General features: G+C 49.7%; 1 protein-coding gene across 3 annotated transcripts in view; it reads left to right on the top strand.

Moving 5' to 3' along the window:
* The first annotated feature begins 10091 nt into the window (after positions 1 to 10091).
* Positions 10092 to 22188, top strand: part of LOC146869156 (Y+L amino acid transporter 2-like) — a 181392-nt gene continuing 169295 nt past the window's right edge. Inside the window, exon 1 of one of the 3 annotated variants that reach the window (XM_085640892.1) lies at positions 10092 to 10320. The gene's annotated coding sequence lies outside the window, so the exon portion shown is untranslated. Of the gene's footprint in view, positions 10321 to 20761; positions 20944 to 22188 lie in introns of those variants that run through there. The other 2 variants (XM_085640896.1, XM_085640889.1) reach the window with 2 other exon arrangements.

Here is a 22188-nt window from a genome sequence, read left to right on the forward strand (position 1 = left end):
CAGGACTGCTCATCCAACAGAGAGCCAAGGCTCATATCAGCAGCCAACCAATCCCAGCAATGGAGCTATAAAACAGAACGCATCCAGGACTGCTCATCCAACAGAGAGCCAAGGCTCATATCAGCAGCCAACCAATCCCAGAAATGGAGCTATAAAACAGAACGCATCCAGGACTGCTCATCCAACAGAGAGCCAAGGCTCATATCAGCAGCCAACCAATCCCAGCAATGGAGCTATAAAACAGAACGCATCCAGGACTGCTCATCCAACAGAGAGCCAAGGCTCATATCAGCAGCCAACCAATCCCATCAATGGAGCTATAAAACAGAACGCATCCAGGACTGCTCATCCAACAGAGAGCCAAGGCTCATATCAGCAGCCAACCAATCCCAGCAGTGGAGCTATAAAACAGAACGCATCCAAGACTGCTCATCTGACAGAGAGCCAAGGCTCATATCAGCAGCCAACCAATCCCAGCAATGGAGCTATAAAACGGAACGCATCCAGGACTGCTCATCCAACAGAGAGCCAAGGCTCATATCAGCAGCCAATCAATCCCAGCAGTGGAGCTATAAAACAGAACGCATCCAGGACTGCTCATCCAACAGAGATCCAAGGCTCATATCAGCAGCCAACCAATCCCAGCAATGGAGCTATAAAACAGAACGCATCCAGGACTGCTCATCCAACAGAGAGCCAAGGCTCATATCAGCAGCCAACCAATCCCAGCAGTGGAGCTATAAAACAGAACGCATCCAGGACTGCTCATCCAACAGAGAGCCAAGGCTCATATCAGCAGCCAACCAATCCCAGCAGTGGAGCTATAAAACAGAACGCATCCAGGACTGCTCATCCAACAGAGAGCCAAGGCTCATATCAGCAGCCAACCAATCCCAGCAGTGGAGCTATAAAACAGAACGCATCCAGGACTGCTCATCCAACAGAGAGCCAAGGCTCATGTCAGCAGCCCACCAATCCCAGCAGTGGAGCTATAAAACAGAACGCATCCAGGACTGCTCATCCAACAGAGAGCCAAGGCTCATGTCAGCAGCCCACCAATCCCAGCAGTGGAGCTATAAAACAGAACGCATCCAGGACTGCTCATCCAACAGAGAGCCAAGGCTCATGTCAGCAGCCAACCAATCCCAGCAGTGGAGCTATAAAACAGAACGCATCCAGGACTGCTCATCCAACAGAGAGCCAAGGCTCATGTCAGCAGCCAACCAATCCCAGCAGTGGAGCTATAAAACAGAACGCATCCAGGACTGCTCATCAAACAGAGAGCCAAGGCTCATGTCAGCAGCCAACCAATCCCAGCAGTGGAGCTATAAAACAGAACGCATCCAGGACTGCTCATCCAACAGAGAGCCAAGGCTCATATCAGCAGCCAACCAATCCCAGCAATGGAGCTATAAAACAGAACGCATCCAGGACTGCTCATCCAACAGAGAGCCAAGGCTCATATCAGCAGCCAACCAATCCCAGAAATGGAGCTATAAAACAGAACGCATCCAGGACTGCTCATCCAACAGAGAGCCAAGGCTCATATCAGCAGCCAACCAATCCCAGCAATGGAGCTATAAAACAGAACGCATCCAGGACTGCTCATCCAACAGAGAGCCAAGGCTCATATCAGCAGCCAACCAATCCCAGCAATGGAGCTATAAAACAGAACGCATCCAGGACTGCTCATCCAACAGAGAGCCAAGGCTCATATCAGCAGCCAACCAATCCCAGCAGTGGAGCTATAAAACAGAACGCATCCAGGACTGCTCATCCAACAGAGAGCCAAGGCTCATATCAGCAGCCAACCAATCCCAGCAGTGGAGCTATAAAACAGAACGCATCCAGGACTGCTCATCCAACAGAGAGCCAAGGCTCATATCAGCAGCCAACCAATCCCAGCAGTGGAGCTATAAAACAGAACGCATCCAGGACTGCTCATCCAACAGAGAGCCAAGGCTCATATCAGCAGCCAACCAATCCCTGCAGTGGAGCTATAAAACAGAACGCATCCAGGACTGCTCATCCAACAGAGAGCCAAGGCTCATATCAGCAGCCAACCAATCCCAGCAGTGGAGCTATAGAACAGAACGCATCCAGGACTGCTCATCCAACAGAGAGCCAAGGCTCATATCAGCAGCCAACCAATCCCAGCAGTGGAGCTATAGAACAGAACACATCCAGGACTGCTCATCCAACAGAGAGCCAAGCCTCATATCAGCAGCCAACCAATCCCAGCAGTGGAGCTATAAAACAGAACGCATCCAGGACTGCTCATCCAACAGAGAGCCAAGGCTCATATCAGCAGCCAACCAATCCCAGCAGTGGGGCTATAAAACAGAACGCATCCAGGACTGCTCATCCAACAGAGAGCCAAGGCTCATATCAGCAGCCAACCAATCCCAGCAGTGGAGCTATAAAACAGAACGCATCCAGGACTGCTCATCCAACAGAGAGCCAAGGCTCATATCAGCAGCCAACCAATCCCAGCAGTGGAGCTATAAAACAGAACGCATCCAGGACTGCTCATCCAACAGAGAGCCAAGGCTCATATCAGCAGCCAACCAATCCTAGCAAGCAATGGAGCTATAAAACAGATCGCATCCAGGACTGCTCATCCAACAGAGAGCCAAGGCTCATATCAGCAGCCAACCAATCCCAGCAGTGGAGCTATAAAACAGAACGCATCCAGGACTGCTCATCCAACAGAGAGCCAAGGCTCATATCAGCAGCCAACCAATCCCAGCAGTGGAGCTATAAAACAGAACGCATCCAGGACTGCTCATCCAACAGAGAGCCAAGGCTCATATCAGCAGCCAACCAGTCCCCGACCACACAGCCAATCCCATAAATGGACACATAATGCACCAGAACGACCTGAGAACCAAGCCGCAGACATGAAGCCAACAAGAGGGCCGGGAGGGAAAGGGAAACTTTACTGTGGCGAGGAAGACAAGGACTCGGAGTAATGAAGATTACCGGTAAGTAACCGGGGCATTACCTCCTCATCCGTCTTCCTCGCCACAGTAATCACCAATGAGCCGATACCAAAGCATATCAGCTTCATGCAAGAACAGAGTCTACCAACAAAGTTAGCAGCACAGCAAAACTTTATTACAAAAAACAGGAAAGACACACAAGGAACTTCCAACTCATGGTACCCCGGAACCCAGCACAGAAGAGGGAAAGGCAACCGACGCATCCCCCCAATACGAAGAAGGTAGTGCGACATGAAGGTATGAGGGGAAGACCAAGTGGCAGCACGGCAAATATCCTCCATGGACACCCCTTTGAAAGCGGCCCAGGAGACAGCAACCGAACGAGTGGAATGCCCCTGAACAGGAAGAGAAGGAGCCAAGGAAGAAGAACCGTAAGCCAACAAAATAACGTCCTTAATCCAACGACTGAGGGTGGACAGGGAAGGACGCAAACCCCTACGGGACAACCCAAAATTCACAAATAAATTGTCCACCTTGCAAAAAGAAGAAGTCCTATCCAGATAAATCAGCAAGGCGCGCCGAACATCCAGAAGATGAAGCAAAGACTCATCCACAGACGAAGGATTAGGACAAAGAACCGGAAGGATAACCTCCGCGGAACGATGAAAAAACAAATTCGCCTTAGGAACAAAAGTGGGGTGAGGACGCAACACAACACGATCCTCCAGAACACATAAAAAAGGAGCAGACCGTAGGAAAGCCCCCAACTCCCCAATCCTCCTGGCAGAAGCAATAGCTACAAGAAAGACTACCTTAAGAGTCAAGAACTTGAAGTCAACCGACTCCAAAGGCTCAAAAGGACCAAACTGCACCGCACGCAGAACCAGGGGAAGATCCCAAGGAGGAGAAGACAGAACAGGACAGGGACGCTGAAAGGCCAGAGACTTCAACAGCCTGGACACCAATGGTGCCACAAAAAGCAACGGAAGAGAATGAAACGCCCGAATAGCAGCCCACTGCGCACGAAGAGTAGAAATGGCCAACACCAAATCGAAACCCTCATGCAGAAAGTCAAGAACGCGGGCAGGATCCAAATCAGATAGAGGTAGATCGTGTCGCACACACCAGGCAGCAAAGTGGTCCCAGTGCTTGGCGTAGGAACGCAAAGTAGACGGATGCCGGGATCGCTGAATAACATCAGCAACCACCGCCGAACACCCACCTTGAATCAGGGATTCCCTCTCAAGAGCCAGGCCCGCAGACCCAAGGATCGGAACACCGGAAGAGGAAGAGGAGGCCCCATCAGAGGAAAAGGATCGAAGGGCAACAGCCACCCCGAGCCCACTGCCAACTCCAACAAGAGAGGAAACCATGGGCGGCGAAGCCAACCTGGCACAATCAGAAGAACAAGGGACCCCTCCCTATTGATCTTCTGCAACACAACTGGGATCAGTGGAACAGGAGGGAACGCATACAATAGGCCCTTCGGCCACAGGAAGGATAGAGCATCCACCCTCCATGCTTCCGGACACGGCATAATCGTGCAAAAGCAACGGATCTTCGCATTGAATTTGGAAGCAAACAGGTCCACAATCGGAGACCCAAACCTCCTCCGCAAAATCCTGAACATCTGGGGCGTCAGAGACCAGGAACCCATGGACGGAAAGATCCTGCTCAGGCAGTCCGCAACCACGTTTTCCTGACCCGGAAGATAAACAGCCGACAGTGAGGCCAGGTGCAACTCCCCCCAAGAACAAATCAGGAAACTGAGGGAAGGAACCCGGCAGTCCCCTTGATGGTTGAGATATGCCATGACCACTTGATTGTCCATCCGGACCTGAACATGATGACCCAAGAGAAGGTTCGAAAAGGCCAACAGACCCAACTGGACAGCCTTCAGCTCCCTGTAGTTGGACGAACAGGACCGCACAATCGGATGCCAAAGACCCTGAGCCGAAGAGTCCCCCAGAGTAGCACCCCAACCCAAAAGGCTGGCATCTGTAGTGAGGACCCGAGAAGGAATCACAAGGAAAGGACAACCCCGGGAGAGATGCACCACGTCCAACCACCACTCCAGGGCCACCCGAACCCCACCGACACAGGAATCAGGAGATCGAGATCCTGAGAACAGGGGTCCCAATGCAGCAAAATGTGGGACACCACGGGGTACATGTGAAGGCGAGCCCAAAGAACCACAGATAGGGAAGCGGACATGAGACCCTGAACCCTCAACCAAAGTCTCGCAGGCTGGGAAGGACGCGACAGCAGGGATTGAACAGCATACAGAATGGACTCCATCCGAGCAGGTGGCAGGAACACAGAGCCCAACAGAGTCTTGAAACGAGCCCCTATGAAAGTCAGATCCTGCGCAGGAACCAGGGATGACTTCTCCACATTCACCAGGAAGCCGTGTTGTTCCAGGACCTGGCAAACTCTCTGGACATGGACCACCGCCTTAGAAAGAGAAGAAGCAGAAATCAATAAGTCGTCCAGGTAGGGAAACAACTGAATTCCTTCCCCATGCAAATGGCCAACGACAGGGGCCAAAACCTTCGTAAACACCCTGGGAGCAGAGCAGAAACCAAAAGGCAATACCTGAAACTGGAAGTGACGACCCAGGACACAGAACCGCAGGAAACGCTGACTGGCGGGGTGCACCGGCACATGGAGATAGGCGTCCTGGAGATCTATAGATGCGAGAAAGTCCCCCCGAGAGATCAGAGGGAGGATCAACTTGAGAGACACCATTTTGAAAGTCTGAGGAGGAATGAACCCATTCAGCCATTTGAGGTCCAGGACAGGCCGCAGATCCCCCGTGCGCTTGGACACAAGGAACAGAATGGAGTACACCCCCAACCCCAGCTGAGCCTCCAGAACTGGAATCACAGCCCCTTTTTCCAGAAGAGCCTCTATACCGCCCAAAAGCGCCGCCTTCTTGTGAGCCAACCTGGGGCAGGGAGTGGACCTGAAATAGTCTGGAGGAACCTGGCTGAACCCAAGGCGAAAACCCTCGGAAACCACCTGAAGGACCCACCGATCTGACACAGTCATTCTCCAGGACTCCAGGAAGAACCGCAGCCGTCCCCCAACCGGACCCTTCCCCAGGGACACAGAGTCACGACTTCGAGGGAGCAGAAGCGGAGGATTGAACATTGGAGAACCGGGATTTATCAGTGGAAGGGGCACCCCGGCCACGCCCCCTACCACGAAAGGGCTGGTGAACACGGCCCCTACGAGAAGGGCCAACTGCACGGGTAGCACCAAAAGAACGGAAACGACCAGTCCGTTCCGGAGCCAGCAGCTTCCTATCCTCCGCAGTCTTCTTGACCATATCCTCCAAAGGAGGACCAAAAAGCTTGACACCAGTAAAGGGAATCTTCATAAGTAAAGATTTCTGGACAGCATCAGCCTTCCACGAGCGCAACCACAACTGGCGCCTAGCCGCCACTGAAGAACCAGCCGCACCCAAGGCATCATAGGAGACGTCCGAAAGGAGACGAACCTGTTGCTCCATCATGGCCAACGTGGAAGAGACATCCTCGCCCTGGTCCAATAGTTCAGCCAAGGACTGAAAATCTTTCAGCAAGGACTGAATGGCATAAGTGGAATAAGTGGCAGCCCTGATGGAAAAATTTGCAGCAGAAAAAGTGCGCTTCACCGCCCCATCCACCTTCCGATCCATAGGATCCGCCGGGAAGGAATCCTCAGAGACCACCGACCCTTGAGAGGACATCGCCGCCATCAAAGAATCAACCTTCACAGAGGAAGGATACTTGGAAGAAAAGTCCAGCAAAGGGTAACGTTTCGCCAAGTAGCGCGGGAAAGTCCCTTTATCAACATCCTTCCACTCATTTTCCAACACCTTCACCACAGAAGAATGCATCGGAAGAGTATCAGGATCCGGACGCTGATACTGCGCAAAAAAATCATCCTCCATCGGAGCAACCGAATCAGGAAACATCAAGTTGGTGCGAATGTGTCCCAGTACGTCCTTAAGATCAGTACCTTGCACAAAGCGACCACGAACCTCCACATCCACCTCAGCGTCAGAACCAACTTGGGAGGCAGGATCCGACCTGAGTTTTTTAGAAGGAGGCGCAGCCAACTTGCCACGCAAGGCAGAAGACACAGCGGAATCAATCATCTGTTGGAGTACAGATAATGAAGGCAAAGCCTCCCTAGACCCAGAAGCGACAGCCCCAAGGTCAGGAGCAACAGATTCCTCAGCAACCTCCATCACACACCAAACGAAATACAGCAAAGGGAAAAATCACCCAGCAGCCAAAACCACAAGAAACATCCTTATAAACGGCCAACAGGTGCAATTAATCCCAGGACACGCCCCCAGCACGGAAAGAAAAAGAGCAGGAAGCCCGCGCCCCCAACGTACGCAACATTGCCACCAGAAGACCGATATGAACTCTCACACATCACTCAGTTCGGCCATAGGATTAAACAGCACGTGGAGGAAGCGCGTAGAACAAAGCGCTGACCGCAGAAGTCCGCTAAGGCAGGACGCGCGGTCGGCAGAAATGCAAGAAACTCCTCGCAAGTACGCTAAGGCAGGACACGGAAGCGCATGCAAATACAAACGAGGCGGGACACAAAAACGACCCGACCTCTGCCACGCCGGTCCCTCTGGAAGACGAAACCGGAGAGGCACGTTTGGAGAGGAGGACATAACGAGACCAGCAACACGCGCCTCCCCCCCCAAACGAACACGGGCCCTCGAGTCCGCTAAAGCAGGACCTCCAACCCACACTTACCTGACCAGCAGGAACACAGCACTCGGAGAAGTGCAGAAACGAAAAAACAGGTCGTTCTGGTGCATTATGTGTCCCTTTATGGGATTGGCTGTGTGGTCGGGGGCCATATTGGAGGGAGAGGGAGACTAGACTGTAAAAATTATACTTGGAGTTTCTGTGGGAGCCGAAGGCTCATTGGTGATTACTGTGGCGAGGAAGACGGACGAGGAGGTAATGTTGTATTAAGGGTTTCGGTGTTTTTCTGATGGCAGTAGTTCAAATTGTAGCTGGCATTTTAGGACACAGTAATCTCCTGTGTGTTAGTAAATTTGGTACCTGTTTCATTAACATAACATTTATGATTTTGACAAAATGGAGCCTTATTTCCTGAGAGTGTTAACGACGAATCTAACATAGAGGGCCGCAATCACTTTCTTCAAAAGCTCGTTAAAACATTGCTTTTTAAGTGCTTAAGAAGGATGATTCCATGTCACTGGAATTCCATTTAACCCTGGATTTTCATTTTACACACTGACTGACTGACTGATTGTATTTATAGAGCGCACTTATGCCGAGGCGTCTTGGCGCTAGGTAACAAAATCTGGGAGAGCACGGAGGTTAGCCTTGTAGGAAAAGCCTGGTGCCGCTACGAGTCCTGCAGCACGCACTAGAAGCAGTCAGATCCTATCGTAATGTTTACCTGATCCCCTGCCTCTGTGCGACTTATTTCAACGTCCAGTGAACTCCGGTGGTGGGGCCCATGATCGACGAGGCACCAATATAACTTTTGCGGCAATGAGTGGTGGCGGGAACCGCAAACTAAAGCAACATAACTGCCCCTCCCTCAGCGAGAGTAATGGATACAAGTTGCATTCACGTGACCCCACCACGTCACGTGAATGCCGTGCCGGCTGGCCCGCAGCAGCAGGTCTAATAATGAATGCGCATTGCTGCAGCCAGCGCAGCAATGAGCCGTGACTACTGTACTGAGTGCAGTACAAAAAATCGGCCCCCCACCCCACCCAGCTACAAAACCGGCCCCCGGCCCTAAAACCGGCCACCACCCCTGGCAGCCTACCGGGGGATTGCCCGGTGCCCGGCATTGCCACTCCGGGCCTGGGTACAGTGCCTTGGTTTAAGCCCAGTGGCAACCCACATCAGCCTGTACAGTAGCCACTATGGGGGAGGAGCACGTCTAGCTGGAGATTTTGGGCAGCATGACATGTCCGGCGAGTTGCAAACTTGCCTCAAATAAAATAGACGCAGTCAACGGCAATGACATCAGAATGCTGGAGGTTCCAGGTGAGTGACAAGTGCTATTGCTGCTGCCTAGTTGAAGCAGACCCCATCAGCCGGGCTGGCTCTAGGGCGGTGCAAGCGGTGCCACCCCACTGGGTGCAGATTTGAGGTGTGGGCACCATGTTTGCAAGTATATTTCGGTTCAAAAAGCACCTGCTGCAGCGTTTCTGGCCTTCAGCAATTTCCAGGCAACAATAAAAATGTCATGATAACGCCGGTGATTAAAGTTCTTCTTGGAGAGAGATCGGAGTTTTGTCTAGAGGAAGTTTTGACTCATCTAAGGTAGCGTAGAGGGTTAATATGCTTGCTGTAAAGAACATGCACAATGCTGATCACAAAGTGCATATCATATACATATGTCTGTGGGCTACTGCTTTTGTCAGAGAGACAGATCCTTTTGTTACTTGCAGTTTATAAGTGAAAACCATAATATACATAATGTTAAAGCAGTGAGCTATTAACTGTCCTCAAAGAGCTGCCTGAAAACTGCAAGATATAGATTAAAGTGTTATGATTTTTTTCCCAGTCTTTCACTATCCTAATGTTTCAAAAAGGATTCATTTGGATAGTAATCAATTCTTATTATTAAAGGGAACCCCCAACCATGGTGTTCTGTTTTAAATCCCGAGTTTGTGCTTCTGCAGACCAGGCACTCTTTAACTATACTGCCTATCAGTATGGATGACGTGACTCCTGCACCTTGCAGTCCTCTGTCTTATGTAACATTTCCTATACACTGATTTACACACGTGTGAGTGATTGGCAACGTGTGATATAAAGCGCTCGCTATAAAAAGAATTAAATGCTTCTGTGTGGTCACGGAGACTTGAGGGACAATGTTAAAGGGGGTAGTGAGGGACTCAGTGGAGGAGAGGGGGTGAGGGGGGCCCTGGCCATCGGTTGCAATAATTCAGTGTCTCTTGTTGAGATGCGCACTCTCAGCCGTGGAGAGTCCGCCGTCTTCTTGTTGGGACGGGACGCGATGCTCATAAGAGTCGCTCCTGGCGATATCCTGCCCGTGGCCCCGCCCCTTCCCACCTCCACTGCCCTACGCCCCGCCCCTCGCGCTTGTTTGGCTCCATCAGCTGATCCTTGACTTGAGCACAAGTTGTTTTCTCGCTGCGCCGCCGGCCGGCTCTGGTGCCCTTTGTCTCCAGTGGCAGCTGCGCCGCCCGGCCTTTGTCCTGCACCGCGCCCGAGGCTGCGGGGCTCAGAGGCACCGGCAGCCCGCAGGTGAGCACCGGCAGCCCCGGCAACAAACTCCCCGGCGGGCCAGGACAACGAGTTACAAGAAGGATCGGTGGAGGAGAAGTGATTCTGAAGACAGCTCACGGGTGAGTAGCGCGCGTTACAAATACCCTGATTGATTGATTGATTGATTGATTGGACATAGAGCAGGTAGGGCATTGATCGAGGACGGAAAGATATTCTTATCAGGTGAATGTTCTTAAAAAAAAAGTAAGGAGGGTATTAAGGGACGACGGAGAGATGTTCTTGTCGGAGGAAGTTATAATGAGGTAAGGAGAGCGTGCTGGGCGATGTAGACATGCTCTTATCCGGGGAAAGTTTGAATAACAAGTAAACGGACGCAGATGGGACCTGTGGGAAGATGCGCGTGTCAGAGGAAAGGCAAGATAACTAGTGAGGGGGAGAGGACTGGGGAGAGATGTTATCAAACATATTACTAACAAGAGGTACAGGGAGAGAGGACTGTGGAGAGATGATCTTACGAGGGAAGGTTCTAGAACATGAACTCCACTCCGCTCGCTATACCCTCTTGCTGTGGGCAGCAGGGGGCAACCTCGGGCCTGTGCCCCCCCTACCGCTGGCCGCTAGGCCTTTGGGTGTCCACCAGCGGAGGCTTGGCCGGTGGCTAATGTCAAGGGTTGGCCAATATTACTTGGCGGTTTAGCAGTTTTCAAGATATTAGGGTTTGAAAATGTTGCTCAGCAACCTTTAAAAATAAACACTTCTGTATATGTCTGCTGCTTCAGCTCGAGTGAATCTTGTCAATAACATCTTTAAAATATATATGGTTAACTGGATTAAGGCTAAAAACAATTCGGATATTGAAACTCATGAGTCCGCTTCTACTTCTCTGACTCACAAGTTTCCCACTGTGCAAAAAAAAAGAAATTCCACAGCCATTGGTGGGCAACTCAAAAGGTGGCCGACCCCAGCACAATGTTTGCTGGTGTAGGAAAGTGGCTCTGTATATACTGTTCCCACATAGGTACAGTGCAGGGGCGCAACTAGAGCCAAATTTCGGGGGGGGCTAAGAAAAAATTTCGGGGGGGGGGCTGAATCTTTTAAGCCATAGGCAGAGTGGACCTGCAGGGGCTCTTAGAAGGGGTGAAACAACAGCGAGGCCTCATTAACACGCAAATGGTCTTTTAAAGACCTGTGAAGTGCCCGGGTGCGGGTGTGTGCCCCGGGAAGCTTCTCATCCCAGGCTGCCACACACGACGGGAGGGGGGGGGGGGCTGAAGCCCTTTGAGTCCAATGGGTGTTGCGCGCCTGGTACAGTGTGTACAGAGTCCACAGTCCCCAGGGGTTTGGCAGAGGTTAAAGTTAGATATAACCTTACTCTCTAAAGTGGTAGCTTGGTCGAGCAGTAAGGCAGTATCCGAGGACAGTGTAAAGCATTTGTTGCACACACTCAGCCAGCAAATGGTCTCACACACTCAAAAACTGAACTCTAGGCCAATGGTTTATATAAAAAATATATGGCTGTTTTATTTTAGAACCAACAATAGGTATTAAAATATACTTTCTCAGAATGAGATGCTTTAGTTAAATACTTTGCAATAGGCAATTGACTTTTAAATGCAATAGTTACAATTTGTTGCAATAGGCAACACAACTTAAAACACAATAATACATTGAGCTCAATGGGAATTTTAAGTTATATGCAATTGATTACTTTCAGGATTACTTTTCTAACTCAGGACTGGATCCTGGATTCAGTCCTGGGACAGTTTTTGGAAACAAGTGAGTAAACACGTTTTAGTTACTGTTGTGATTTTTAAGCAATATTTTGGTATTTTAAAAGTTGACACTTCGAAACTTTTTCTAGTCAAATTACCAATGTTATCCTATGGGAGGAAATTCACTTAGCAGGTAAGTGGGGTTATGGTTACTTTTTCGGGTTCAGTGTTGGATCCTGGAGCCAGCACTATTATACCACCTGTAAGCAGTTGATAGAATGCGTTTAGGTTATACAGGCCATTTTTAACGAATATTTGTAAGTTTGCAAAATCGACACTTTGAAGAAATTTCACAGAAAAACATCAATGGTTTCCTATGGAAGAAAATTGAATTAGCGGTAAGTATGGTTTGTAATTACTTTTCAGGGTCAGTACTGGGCACCAAGATCCAGCACTGGGATCTCTCCTGATATCAGGTGAGTATTTCCGTTTTCGTTACTCGGCTGATTTTAGGTGAATATTTTAAAGTTTAGAAACTCCGCACTTACAAGAAATTTCAAGTGAAACAAGTCAATGTTACCCTATGGAAGAAAAGTGAGTTATCGGCTTTTGGGTAAGTACTCGACTGGCAGAGTTAAGGTTCTGGGCATAGACTCAGGGGTCTCCCAGGGTCAGGTAGGTACAGATGTTACACCCTCAGCGGCACAGGGGCATCCGGGTGCAGAGTCAGTTAGGCCCAATGTTATCCTATGGGAGGCAGGGGGCCCTTGGTTGGTGGCTGCTGACTAGCAGGCCACACAGCTGTGGGAGCTGGGCTCCTGGTCACTTGCTCAGGGCAAATGGGGAAGTAGGTAGGAGTAGAGGTTGCACTGCCAGGGCCACTCGGGCGGCTGGGTGCAGGGTGCTTTTGAGCCGTTGGGCGCTCAATGGATTGCAATGGAGAAGCTCAAGAACGAACAAAGACTGCAAGCTCGGGGGCCGAAGATTCTTCGGGTGCCACCACCACTTCGAAAGGTAAGTTGGGTAGTTGGAGGATAGGTAGGTACCCAGGAGATGGGCACAGGGGGCCGCAGGGCGCCGGGTGCAGGGGTGCCTTTTGGTGTCGGGAAATCTTACCCTCTGTTGATCGCGGTTGGGAGGGTCCCTGGTTCTGAGGCTGCAGGCGTCGTCAGGAGCGTCGAGGTGGGTCCTTGGGTGCCGGATTCGGGGTCACAGTCGCCGGGGGGACGTCCTCTGGGTCTTTGTCCACTCCAGCACAGGCCAGGCTTGTCGGGTGCAGAGTGTGCAGGGTTCGCAGTTCCTGGCCAATGCCAGGGGTCAGTTACTTGCTTTGAGCAGAGCCACTGCTCATGGGAGACCCAGATGCTCAGAGTCACAAGGTAGACAGGTCCTCCGGGGTTTGTGAGGTTGCTGGCCACAGGAGGTGCCGGGATTTAGCAGGAGCAGGTTTGAGGGTCGACAGGCCGGTAGGGCTGGGGCCAAAGCAGTTGGTGTCGTTCTCTTGTTAGCAGCTGCACGGCAGGTCTTCTTTCTTCTTGATCTTCTTTGCTGTTTCGGAATCTGGATCTAAGGAAGGAAGGATCAGGGTGCCCCTAAATACTAAATTTAGGGGCGTTACAGGTAGGTAAAGGGCAGGGTACACCCCCTATCCTGCCACTCTCCTATGGGAGGGGGCAGTGGCCTAGTCCTGATTCGGCAGGGCTTCCCATCTTCAAGATGGCGAGAGCCCGGAGATGTGCTTCACCTCGCCTCCCCCACCTGAGGGGTGAGGTTGGCAGAGGCTGGCACACCCCCTGTCCTTCCTTGGGGTTTCCAGCAAGTCTTCCCGTCAGAGTGGGGGTTTAGAACCGGTAGGGGCCAGTTGCTGAGTACAGAAAGTGGCCTAGAGAAGCTCACAAAGGCGGCATGCCTTTGAAGCTTCCCCTGCCCATCCTGGGGGAGGAGACCTAGCACCTCGCCCAGGATGTGCATTGTTGCAGGTCCAGGAGAGCGGGTGGCTCTCTACCCAGGGGTCCAGGAACATGTCTGCTGTGTGGCAGCCTAGGCAGCCCCTTAGACCAGACGTGAATTATAGGTTAGGTTCGGGGGCATCTCTAAGATGCCCTCTGTCGTGCATTGTACATTAAATCCTGCACTGGCATCAGTGTGGGTTTAATGTGCTGAGAAGTTTGATACCAAACTTCTCAGTCTTCAGTGGGGCCATCATGGTGCTGTGGAGTTCGTGTTCGACGATCTCCCAGCACCATATACTCTTAAATGGCAGCACTGCACTTACAGTGCCCAGGAATGAACCTGGGTACTGTAGGGATACAGGGCTCATGCTCATGTACCCACACCACTGGCATAGGGCACCCAGCTAGAGGGTTGGTTGATGTATGCCAGGGCAGTGTATGTCGTGGGCATGGCACACAGGGATGTGTGCCATGTCGGCTCTCTGTTTTGTCCTATACCCAGACACCCAGCCTGCAAGGGCAGTGTGTTTGTGTCAGGATACAGGGCCTCTAAGGGTGGCACAATAAGTGCTGCAGCCCTTAGAGGCCTTCCCTGGTCACAAGGCCCTGGGTACCTAGTGTACCATTTACCAGGGGCTGATATGTGGCCAGGGTTTGCCAATTTTGGGTTTTAGGATTCAGCACAGTTTTTAGGGAAGGAACATAGGCCCTGGGCACTTTCTCACAGATCAGAACCCTGATACTTGGAAAATACAAAACAATCCTGAATAAAAGCACTGTCTGAGTGCATGTGAGTCGTAAGTCGAAGCCAACTTGCGAGCTCACCTGAGTCCATTATTTGGTATTGCAATGGATGGACACGTTGTACTTGCATCCTGCTCACAAGTTTCAACCACTGTAATAAGTAGAACCCAAAATACAAAGCCAGACAGGAAAATAGGTGTATGGCTTTTCGTGGGAGGCGGGAGGGAGAAGCCCAACGTCTGCTGGGCAAGGCTGATGGTTGTGCGGGCACTCTGGGTTGATTGCAGGCCTTTACACCAACCTGTGCTACATGTGGCCAAAGGCTGAAGCTTCGCTGCGCGTGGCCAAAGGCTGAAGCTTCGCTGCGCGTGGCCAAAGGCTGAAGCTTCGCTGCGCGTGGCCAAAGGCTGAAGCTTCGCTGCGCGTGGCCAAAGGCTGAAGCTTCGCTGCGCGTGGCCAAAGGCTGAAGCTTCGCTGCGCGTGGCCAAAGGCTGAAGCTTCGCTGCGCGTGGCCAAAGGCTGAAGCTTCGCTGCGCGTGGCCAAAGGCTGAAGCTTCGCTGCGCGTGGCCAAAGGCTGAAGCTTCGCTGCGCGTGGCCAAAGGCTGAAGCTTCGCTGCGCGTGGCCAAAGGCTGAAGCTTCGCTGCGCGTGGCCAAAGGCTGAAGCTTCGCTGCACGTGGCCTCGCTAAATTCAAAATAAAGTAAAGCATCGACCATGAAATTCACTGGAAAAAGCACCGTTTAAAAGTGAGTTGCGTTTGAGGCTCGAATGTGTAAAGTCACTGAAATTCGCCTGTTATATTTCACAACAAACACAACCTAACTCGCAGCGGTCTGCAGTGCAAAAAACACCCCAGTGCCAATGCCACACACACAAAAACTCTGAACTAGAGAACAGCACAGCATAGAGTGATTTATTTCATGTGTTATGTGCGTTGTAAAGCCTAATGACCTAGTTCCACATACATATATATTATGTAGTGACAATCATCACTGTGTAGTTACAGTTAGGTCAAAGCTTCTATAGGATGAGTATTTTTTGTTTCACTTATATGTTTGGTGCCACTTGATGAATATGCAAGAAACTTTTTAAAACAAATGGTCTTCTACTCCGTCTCCTTCCCAGAAAGCTTTATGCTGATCTGTCAAGCGGTGGCCAAGAAAAAGGGGAGGATATCAAAACGTTGATTTCCCATGGTCATTTCCAAAGGAAAGTTTGCTTTGTGATACATAAGAAATGGCTGAATAGAATTACACCAAATTTAGTAGAAAGTGAGAACTTTACTCAGAAATCATACTTTTTGCGATTTGTGTAAACCCATTAAACCGTTTTCAAGAAATTTGCGTTTAAAGAGATGCTTGGGGTGGGGATGAAATGGTTTAAAGGTAAGATATATCTGGGTATTTGGTCCAGTGGGAAACCTGGGGTGCCAAAATGAAATGAAGGGAAAAGAATGGCCTTTTGAGTGACCGAGGGGCCCTTTTTTTCCTCATTAGTATTTACGGTAGCGCTGGACCAATCCTGGTTTCACCAATTATAGCTCACTGAGCTAAATATAAGTTGCTCCCCCGCCATGCACTACTTAAGACCTCACGTATTGCATCACTCAAGACATGTTAATTACGTCATTGATGACATCATCCAGTAACATTGACAGTGTTCCGTTAACTTTTTGGACTTGAAGTAATTCAACATGTTATACTTGTCAATTTGCCATTCACCAGAGTGGGTTTACCCTCTTAAAGACTTCACAAGACCTGCAATTTTCGTCATGAGCTTGACAGGTGTGCATTTGACACCAAAAAGACTCCCTTCTGTCAGGGCCTATGGATAAACGTCCGTACTTTAGTATAAAACACTATACACATTCCTGAGAGGGTCACAGTGGCATACAACTTTAGATCCATGCTTACAAAGCTAGTGTGAGATAAACCACTTCTTAGCGGGACAACTGTATATTGTACATTATTCAGCAATCTGCAATCAATCAATCAATCAATCATGGTATTTGTAAAGCGTGCTACTCACCCGTGAGGGTCTCAAGGCGCTGAGGGGGGGGGGAGTTCCGCTGCTGCTCGAAGAGCCAGGTCTTGAGGAGTCGTCTGAAGGAGAGTAGGTCTTGGGTCTGCCGTAGGTGGGTCGGGAGGGTGTTCCAGGTCTTGGCGGCGAGGTAGGAGAAGGATCTGCCGCCGGAGGTTGTTCGTTGGATGCGGGGGACGGTGGCGAGGGCGAGGCTGGCGGAACGGAGCTGGCGGGTGGGGGTGTGGAAGCTGAGTCTGCTGTTCAGGTAGGCTGGTCCGGTGTTGTGGAGTGCTCTGTGTGTGTGGGTGAGGAGCTTGAAGGTGATCCTCTTGTCGACGGGGAGCCAGTGTAGTTAAATACTTTGAGCAAAGTTCTAGAAATAAACATCCATACTTTATAAATATTCCCGCTGCATAGAATTTGTCTATAGCACTATACTACAACTATTTCACATGTGCGCATGCCCAAAAATCCATTGGTGGGTAATTCAATGTCAATAAAAAATGTGTCCTTTCTCAAAATGTTTGGAACAGGCTTTAGCTTTCAGCCATAACCTACTCTCAAACATATCTCTGCCACCCGCATCCACCTTTACCTTGTGTAACATGGAGTAATACTTGTGCCCAAGCTTTTAGTGATTTGTAAACAGTGCACCATTTAAATTTCAACATACACAATCCCATTTGCATCCAGGGCTTATGCTATTTCAATGCTATGGACCCACATGTGCACCTTCAATGACTCTAAGCTGCATATGGCTATGCCGTTACCAGAGATGTCATCGGGGATGTCATCAATTATGCAATTTGCGATGTCATAGTGATGTCATCAATGATCTACAATTTACAGGCTGCATAAGTGAAACCAATGTAGTGTATCTGGACCCGATGGTCTATGTTGAGAACAATAAACCTCATATGACACTTTACCACAAAACAACTGCAGGAAATTCCACATTACATGCATGCAGCTGCCATCCACGAAGCCTTATTTGTAACATTCCATATGGAGAACTGTTGTGTGAGAAACACAAATGCTCAATCGAGGCAAAATACAATAAGGCCAAAAATCTCACACTTTACAGGTTCAGAACTAGAAGCTACACACAGAGAGTCCTAAACGAATCTGTCAGAAAAACTGTTGATTAACAAGGATCTGAGCGAAAGTGAGGAGGGGAAAGATGGGTAAATAGTAAGAAAGATCACAGATTTTTCCTCAAATTCCCCCAGAGTATACCAAATATTCAAAAGTAATTGGCGTATCCTACAAACGGACAATGTAATTGGGTCACATTTAACATCATTCCCACAGATAACCTACTGGAGGGGTTCCTCCACGAAAAAACATCTAGGACATAGTTATTTCAAGGTAGGTCCAGCTAGGAAGGACCTAGTTACAGGATTCCTCTCCCGTATGAGGTGCGCAGCCTGGTAATACAGCAGTAAAGTACAGGATCATGCTATCCCAGGGGTGGAGAAACGTGAGAGGATCATGAAGTCACTTTATTGTAAATCTGATTTTACCACCTGGTGGGAGTGCCACGCATCCTACTGAAAAGAGGGTGCTCGAGCGCACGCGGCAATTACCAATAGGGACCAGAGCTATCCTGTGGCCCGACATTTTGCGACTGAGCACAATAGTAATCGGGACCTTTTAAAATTATTTTGCTTGGATCAGGTTCAGAAGGATGATAGAGGGCGTGACAGAACGAAAAGATTAAAGATTTTTTTTTTCTTTTTTTATTGAACAGTTGCGGTAGTACAGTGGACGGTCGCAAGGCCACATAGCAATGAACGCCAATTACAAAAAGGGGCACATACCCATGCGTCAAAAAACATCTGCAATACATAACGTTAGGGAGGAGGGAGATCAATGTCCAAATCTGTCCTGCACAATTCGACTGATGGAGATACACATAGTTCACCACGTGATACATTCCATTTAGCCCATTTATGATCCCATTTTGTGGGGCAGCCTCTGTGTTTAATAACATCCTTCTCTGCGATCATCGCATTACCCATGTCATTAGCCCATTTTTGGTATTTAGGCAGATTCCCGGTCCCCCACATCAGAGCAATATTCCTCTTGGCTAGAACAAACCCCAGTGGGCCAGCCCTTAGCACATGGACTGCCTCAAACCCCTATCCACTATGCATGCAGTCCCCTAACCACCTACACACTTATAGTTCTGCACTTATACATTCAACAAAAAAAACATTATTTCAGGTTCAATATTTTAAAAAACATTTTTATTTCCATTTATATTAAAAATATATAATGTAATTTAAAAAATAAAATATGTAAAAATAAACAGTTAAACTGTAGAAAATAAGAATGAAAAAAAATACATATAACTATTATTACATTACAAAAAATTATCATTTAAAAAACCTTTGAAATTCACTGAAAAAACCCACAGGTTTCAGACATGTTATAGTTAGAAATTAGCATTTAAAAAACCTTAGAAATTCACCGAAAAAAACCTTAGGTTTCAGACATGTTATAGTTAGAAATTAGCATTTAAAAAACCTTAGAAATTCACTGAAAAAAACCATAGGTTTCAGGGCTGTTATAGTTAGCTGGACATTTCACTCGTACAAAACCATTGAAATTCCTCCGATATAGTTAGTTCTGCTAACTATAACTCGCGCACCCGCAATGCACTGCTGATGATGTCACATATTGCATCATTCATGACTTGGTCAGTGACATCACTGAGGACATCACTGGTGACATCATCCACGTAACAATCAGATACATCATACACTAGAATAACCTGTCATCACTCACTGTAAAATACAGAGTACCAGATTTGAATCCATTGACACACCATACAAGTTTCTAAAAACGCACTCAGTGATTCCTAGATCTACAAACACATCTAATCATTTACCTATAGATTCACTCATACATGCTGTCCATGATCAATAGAACACTATCAAATATACTTATACACCTATATCGACATTAAACACCAGCACACATCCTATTCACTTATGCAGTCATTGATTTGTGGCCAGTACACGGCGTCGTCAATCCTTGCCTTGGTGTGTGAGGGAATTGCTATATTTTCTGGACCGTGCTTGGGTGGTCCAATTCCCGACAACGCACCCGCTGTTCAGGTAGTGCGGCGGCTGTACCGAAGCGTGGAGGAGGGAAGATATATATACATATATATATATATATACACATATATATAATTAAAGCTCCGTGGGGGTCCAACGATTTGAGCCGCACTCAAAACCACAGACGCTTTTTTCCCCATAAAAGCATTTATTGGTGCGAGCTGAAACACACTCCAGTCCTTTACAAGCAGTGAGCCGCCACCTGACGCGTTTCGAGATCTACTCTTCTTCAGAGGTAGTCACGGTTAAAAGGGAGCATGAGGCTGCAGCGTCCTAAATAGCACTATCGTGCGCCCTGATTGGGCCGCTCGTAATGAGGCAACGCGTTGCATTATGGATTATGCGGTCTTTTACTTTCCTTAGATGGATATCCTGTTGTACTCCCTGCTGAGATAGAGCTCGAAATGAGCCCCAGAGTGCCTTCCAACTCCAATCCACAAGTCTATGTTCCACTCTGAGTCCCGTAACATCGGGCTCTGTGGCCCCTGTGCGGCTCAAATCCTTGGACCCTCACGGAGCTTTAAATCTATATATATATATATATATATATTTACCTAAAGTTGTTCTGCCGATGAAGACGCACTCACGCAAGTCCGATTCGCAGAATCATTTCTTCAGAGGGACCGGCGCGTTTGTCTTCCCGATTGATAGCACCAACGCGTTTCGGAGCCCCCAGCTCCTTCGTCATGGGTGAAAGCGATCTTACAGGCAAACTACAACCTTATTTAAAGTTCCATGCACCAATCATGGCCCTCTGGTGGGTCTTGCAGGTGAGTACCTCGTTATTGGGTGACGGTATTTGTAGTTTGGCAGTCTAGCCGATTACACCCGGCCTTCAGTGGGTTAGCTGCAAAGTCGCGTGCTTTGATTCATGTTTTTCCACAGCCCTCCGGTGGCTGAGAGGAAGGTGGCAAGCTGGCTGGCAGCCGAGTCTTCCAAAGAGCCCCAGTGGAGATTGAAGTCACCCAGAAAGATCTGTCTGTCACTCTGAGAATATTGGGCTCACTCATCTTCCGCCCTGGTCTTGCTGACTCTCGCTGTCCGTCTCTCTTGTGAAATTGTGCGCTCTCCGCACCTTGGACCCCCGCCCCGCCCCGCCGTGTTTTTTAAATCCCTCCTCGTCCTTATCTCTTCCTTTTTAAGCAGTCTCGGAGGAAGACGTCCGACAGAGCCACGAGCGGACACGGTGAGTAGGAAGAGGGCCGACCTGGAGGCTGCTAGCACGGGGAGGGAGAGACGGGAGAGGGAAGGAGCGCGAGGTGGGAGGCTGAAGGAGAGAGACTGCTGGAGTGGGAAACCGGGTGAGTGTGAGGGAAGGGGAACTAGATTCAGAGAATGCGTGGGGGTAGGAGACGACTGTAGTGAGTGAGGGAGCACCGGGTGGGTGGATGGAGACACCAACGGCGAGGGTGAGACGGCTGGAGTGAGTGAGGGAGCACCAGGTGGGTGGATGGAGAAAGAGGCGGCGAGGGTGAGACGGCTGTAGTGAGTGAGGGAGCACCAGATGTGTGGATGGAGACAGAGGCGGCGAGGGTGAGACGGCTGTAGTGAGTGAGGGAGCACCGGGTGGGTGGATGGAGACAGAGGCGGCGAGGGTGAGACGGCTGTAGTGAGTGAGGGAGCACCAGATGTGTGGATGGAGAAAGAGGCGGCGAGGGTGAGACGGCTGTAGTGAGTGAGGGAGCACCAGATGTGTGGATGGAGACAGACGGCGAGGGTGAGACGGCTGGAGTGAATGAGAGCTGACAGAAGTAAGTCAAGAGGCAGTTGACTGGAGTGAGAAGAAATTGGCCAGTGAGAGTCGGGACAGTTATTGTGAGTACGTGAGACTACAAATGAGAGATGGGAGATGCTGAAGTGAGGGGACAGCCTGGGCGTGGGGGAAATGCAGCGAGGGTAAACCAGAGAAGGCCAGGGTGAGGGAGTACCAGATGATTGTCAGTGAGTGAGTAGGGAGTGGCTACTGTATGAGGAGATGGGGGAGTGAGCAGGAGAAGGGCAGCAGGAGAGGTAGACAACTGTGGTGAGAAGGACATTGGATGAGTCCGCGGGGAACAGTCGATGGGAATAGGACTCAGCTGGAGGGAGTAGGACTCAGCTGGAGTAAATAGGACACAGCCGGAGTGAGTAAGAGCCAGTGGGAGTAAATAGGACTCAGCTGGAGTGAGTAGGACTCAGCTGGAGTAAATAGGACACAGCCGGAGTGAGTAGGACTCAGCTGGAGTGAGTAAGAGCCAGTGGGAGTAAATATGACCCAGCTGGAGTAAATAGGACGCAGCTGGCGTGAGTAGGACGCAGCTGGCGTGAGTAGGACGCAGCTGGCGTGAGTAGGTGACGGCGAGAGTCCGCAGGAGGCCACACCTGTCAACTCACCTGACAAACAAAATGCCTCCAGAGGCTTTCGGGGGATCACCCGTATTTTTGAGTCAAA

Source organism: Triturus cristatus, chromosome 1_1 (genome assembly GCF_964204655.1).
Source record: "Triturus cristatus chromosome 1_1, aTriCri1.1, whole genome shotgun sequence".
NCBI classification, from domain to species: Eukaryota; Metazoa; Chordata; class Amphibia; order Caudata; family Salamandridae; genus Triturus; species Triturus cristatus.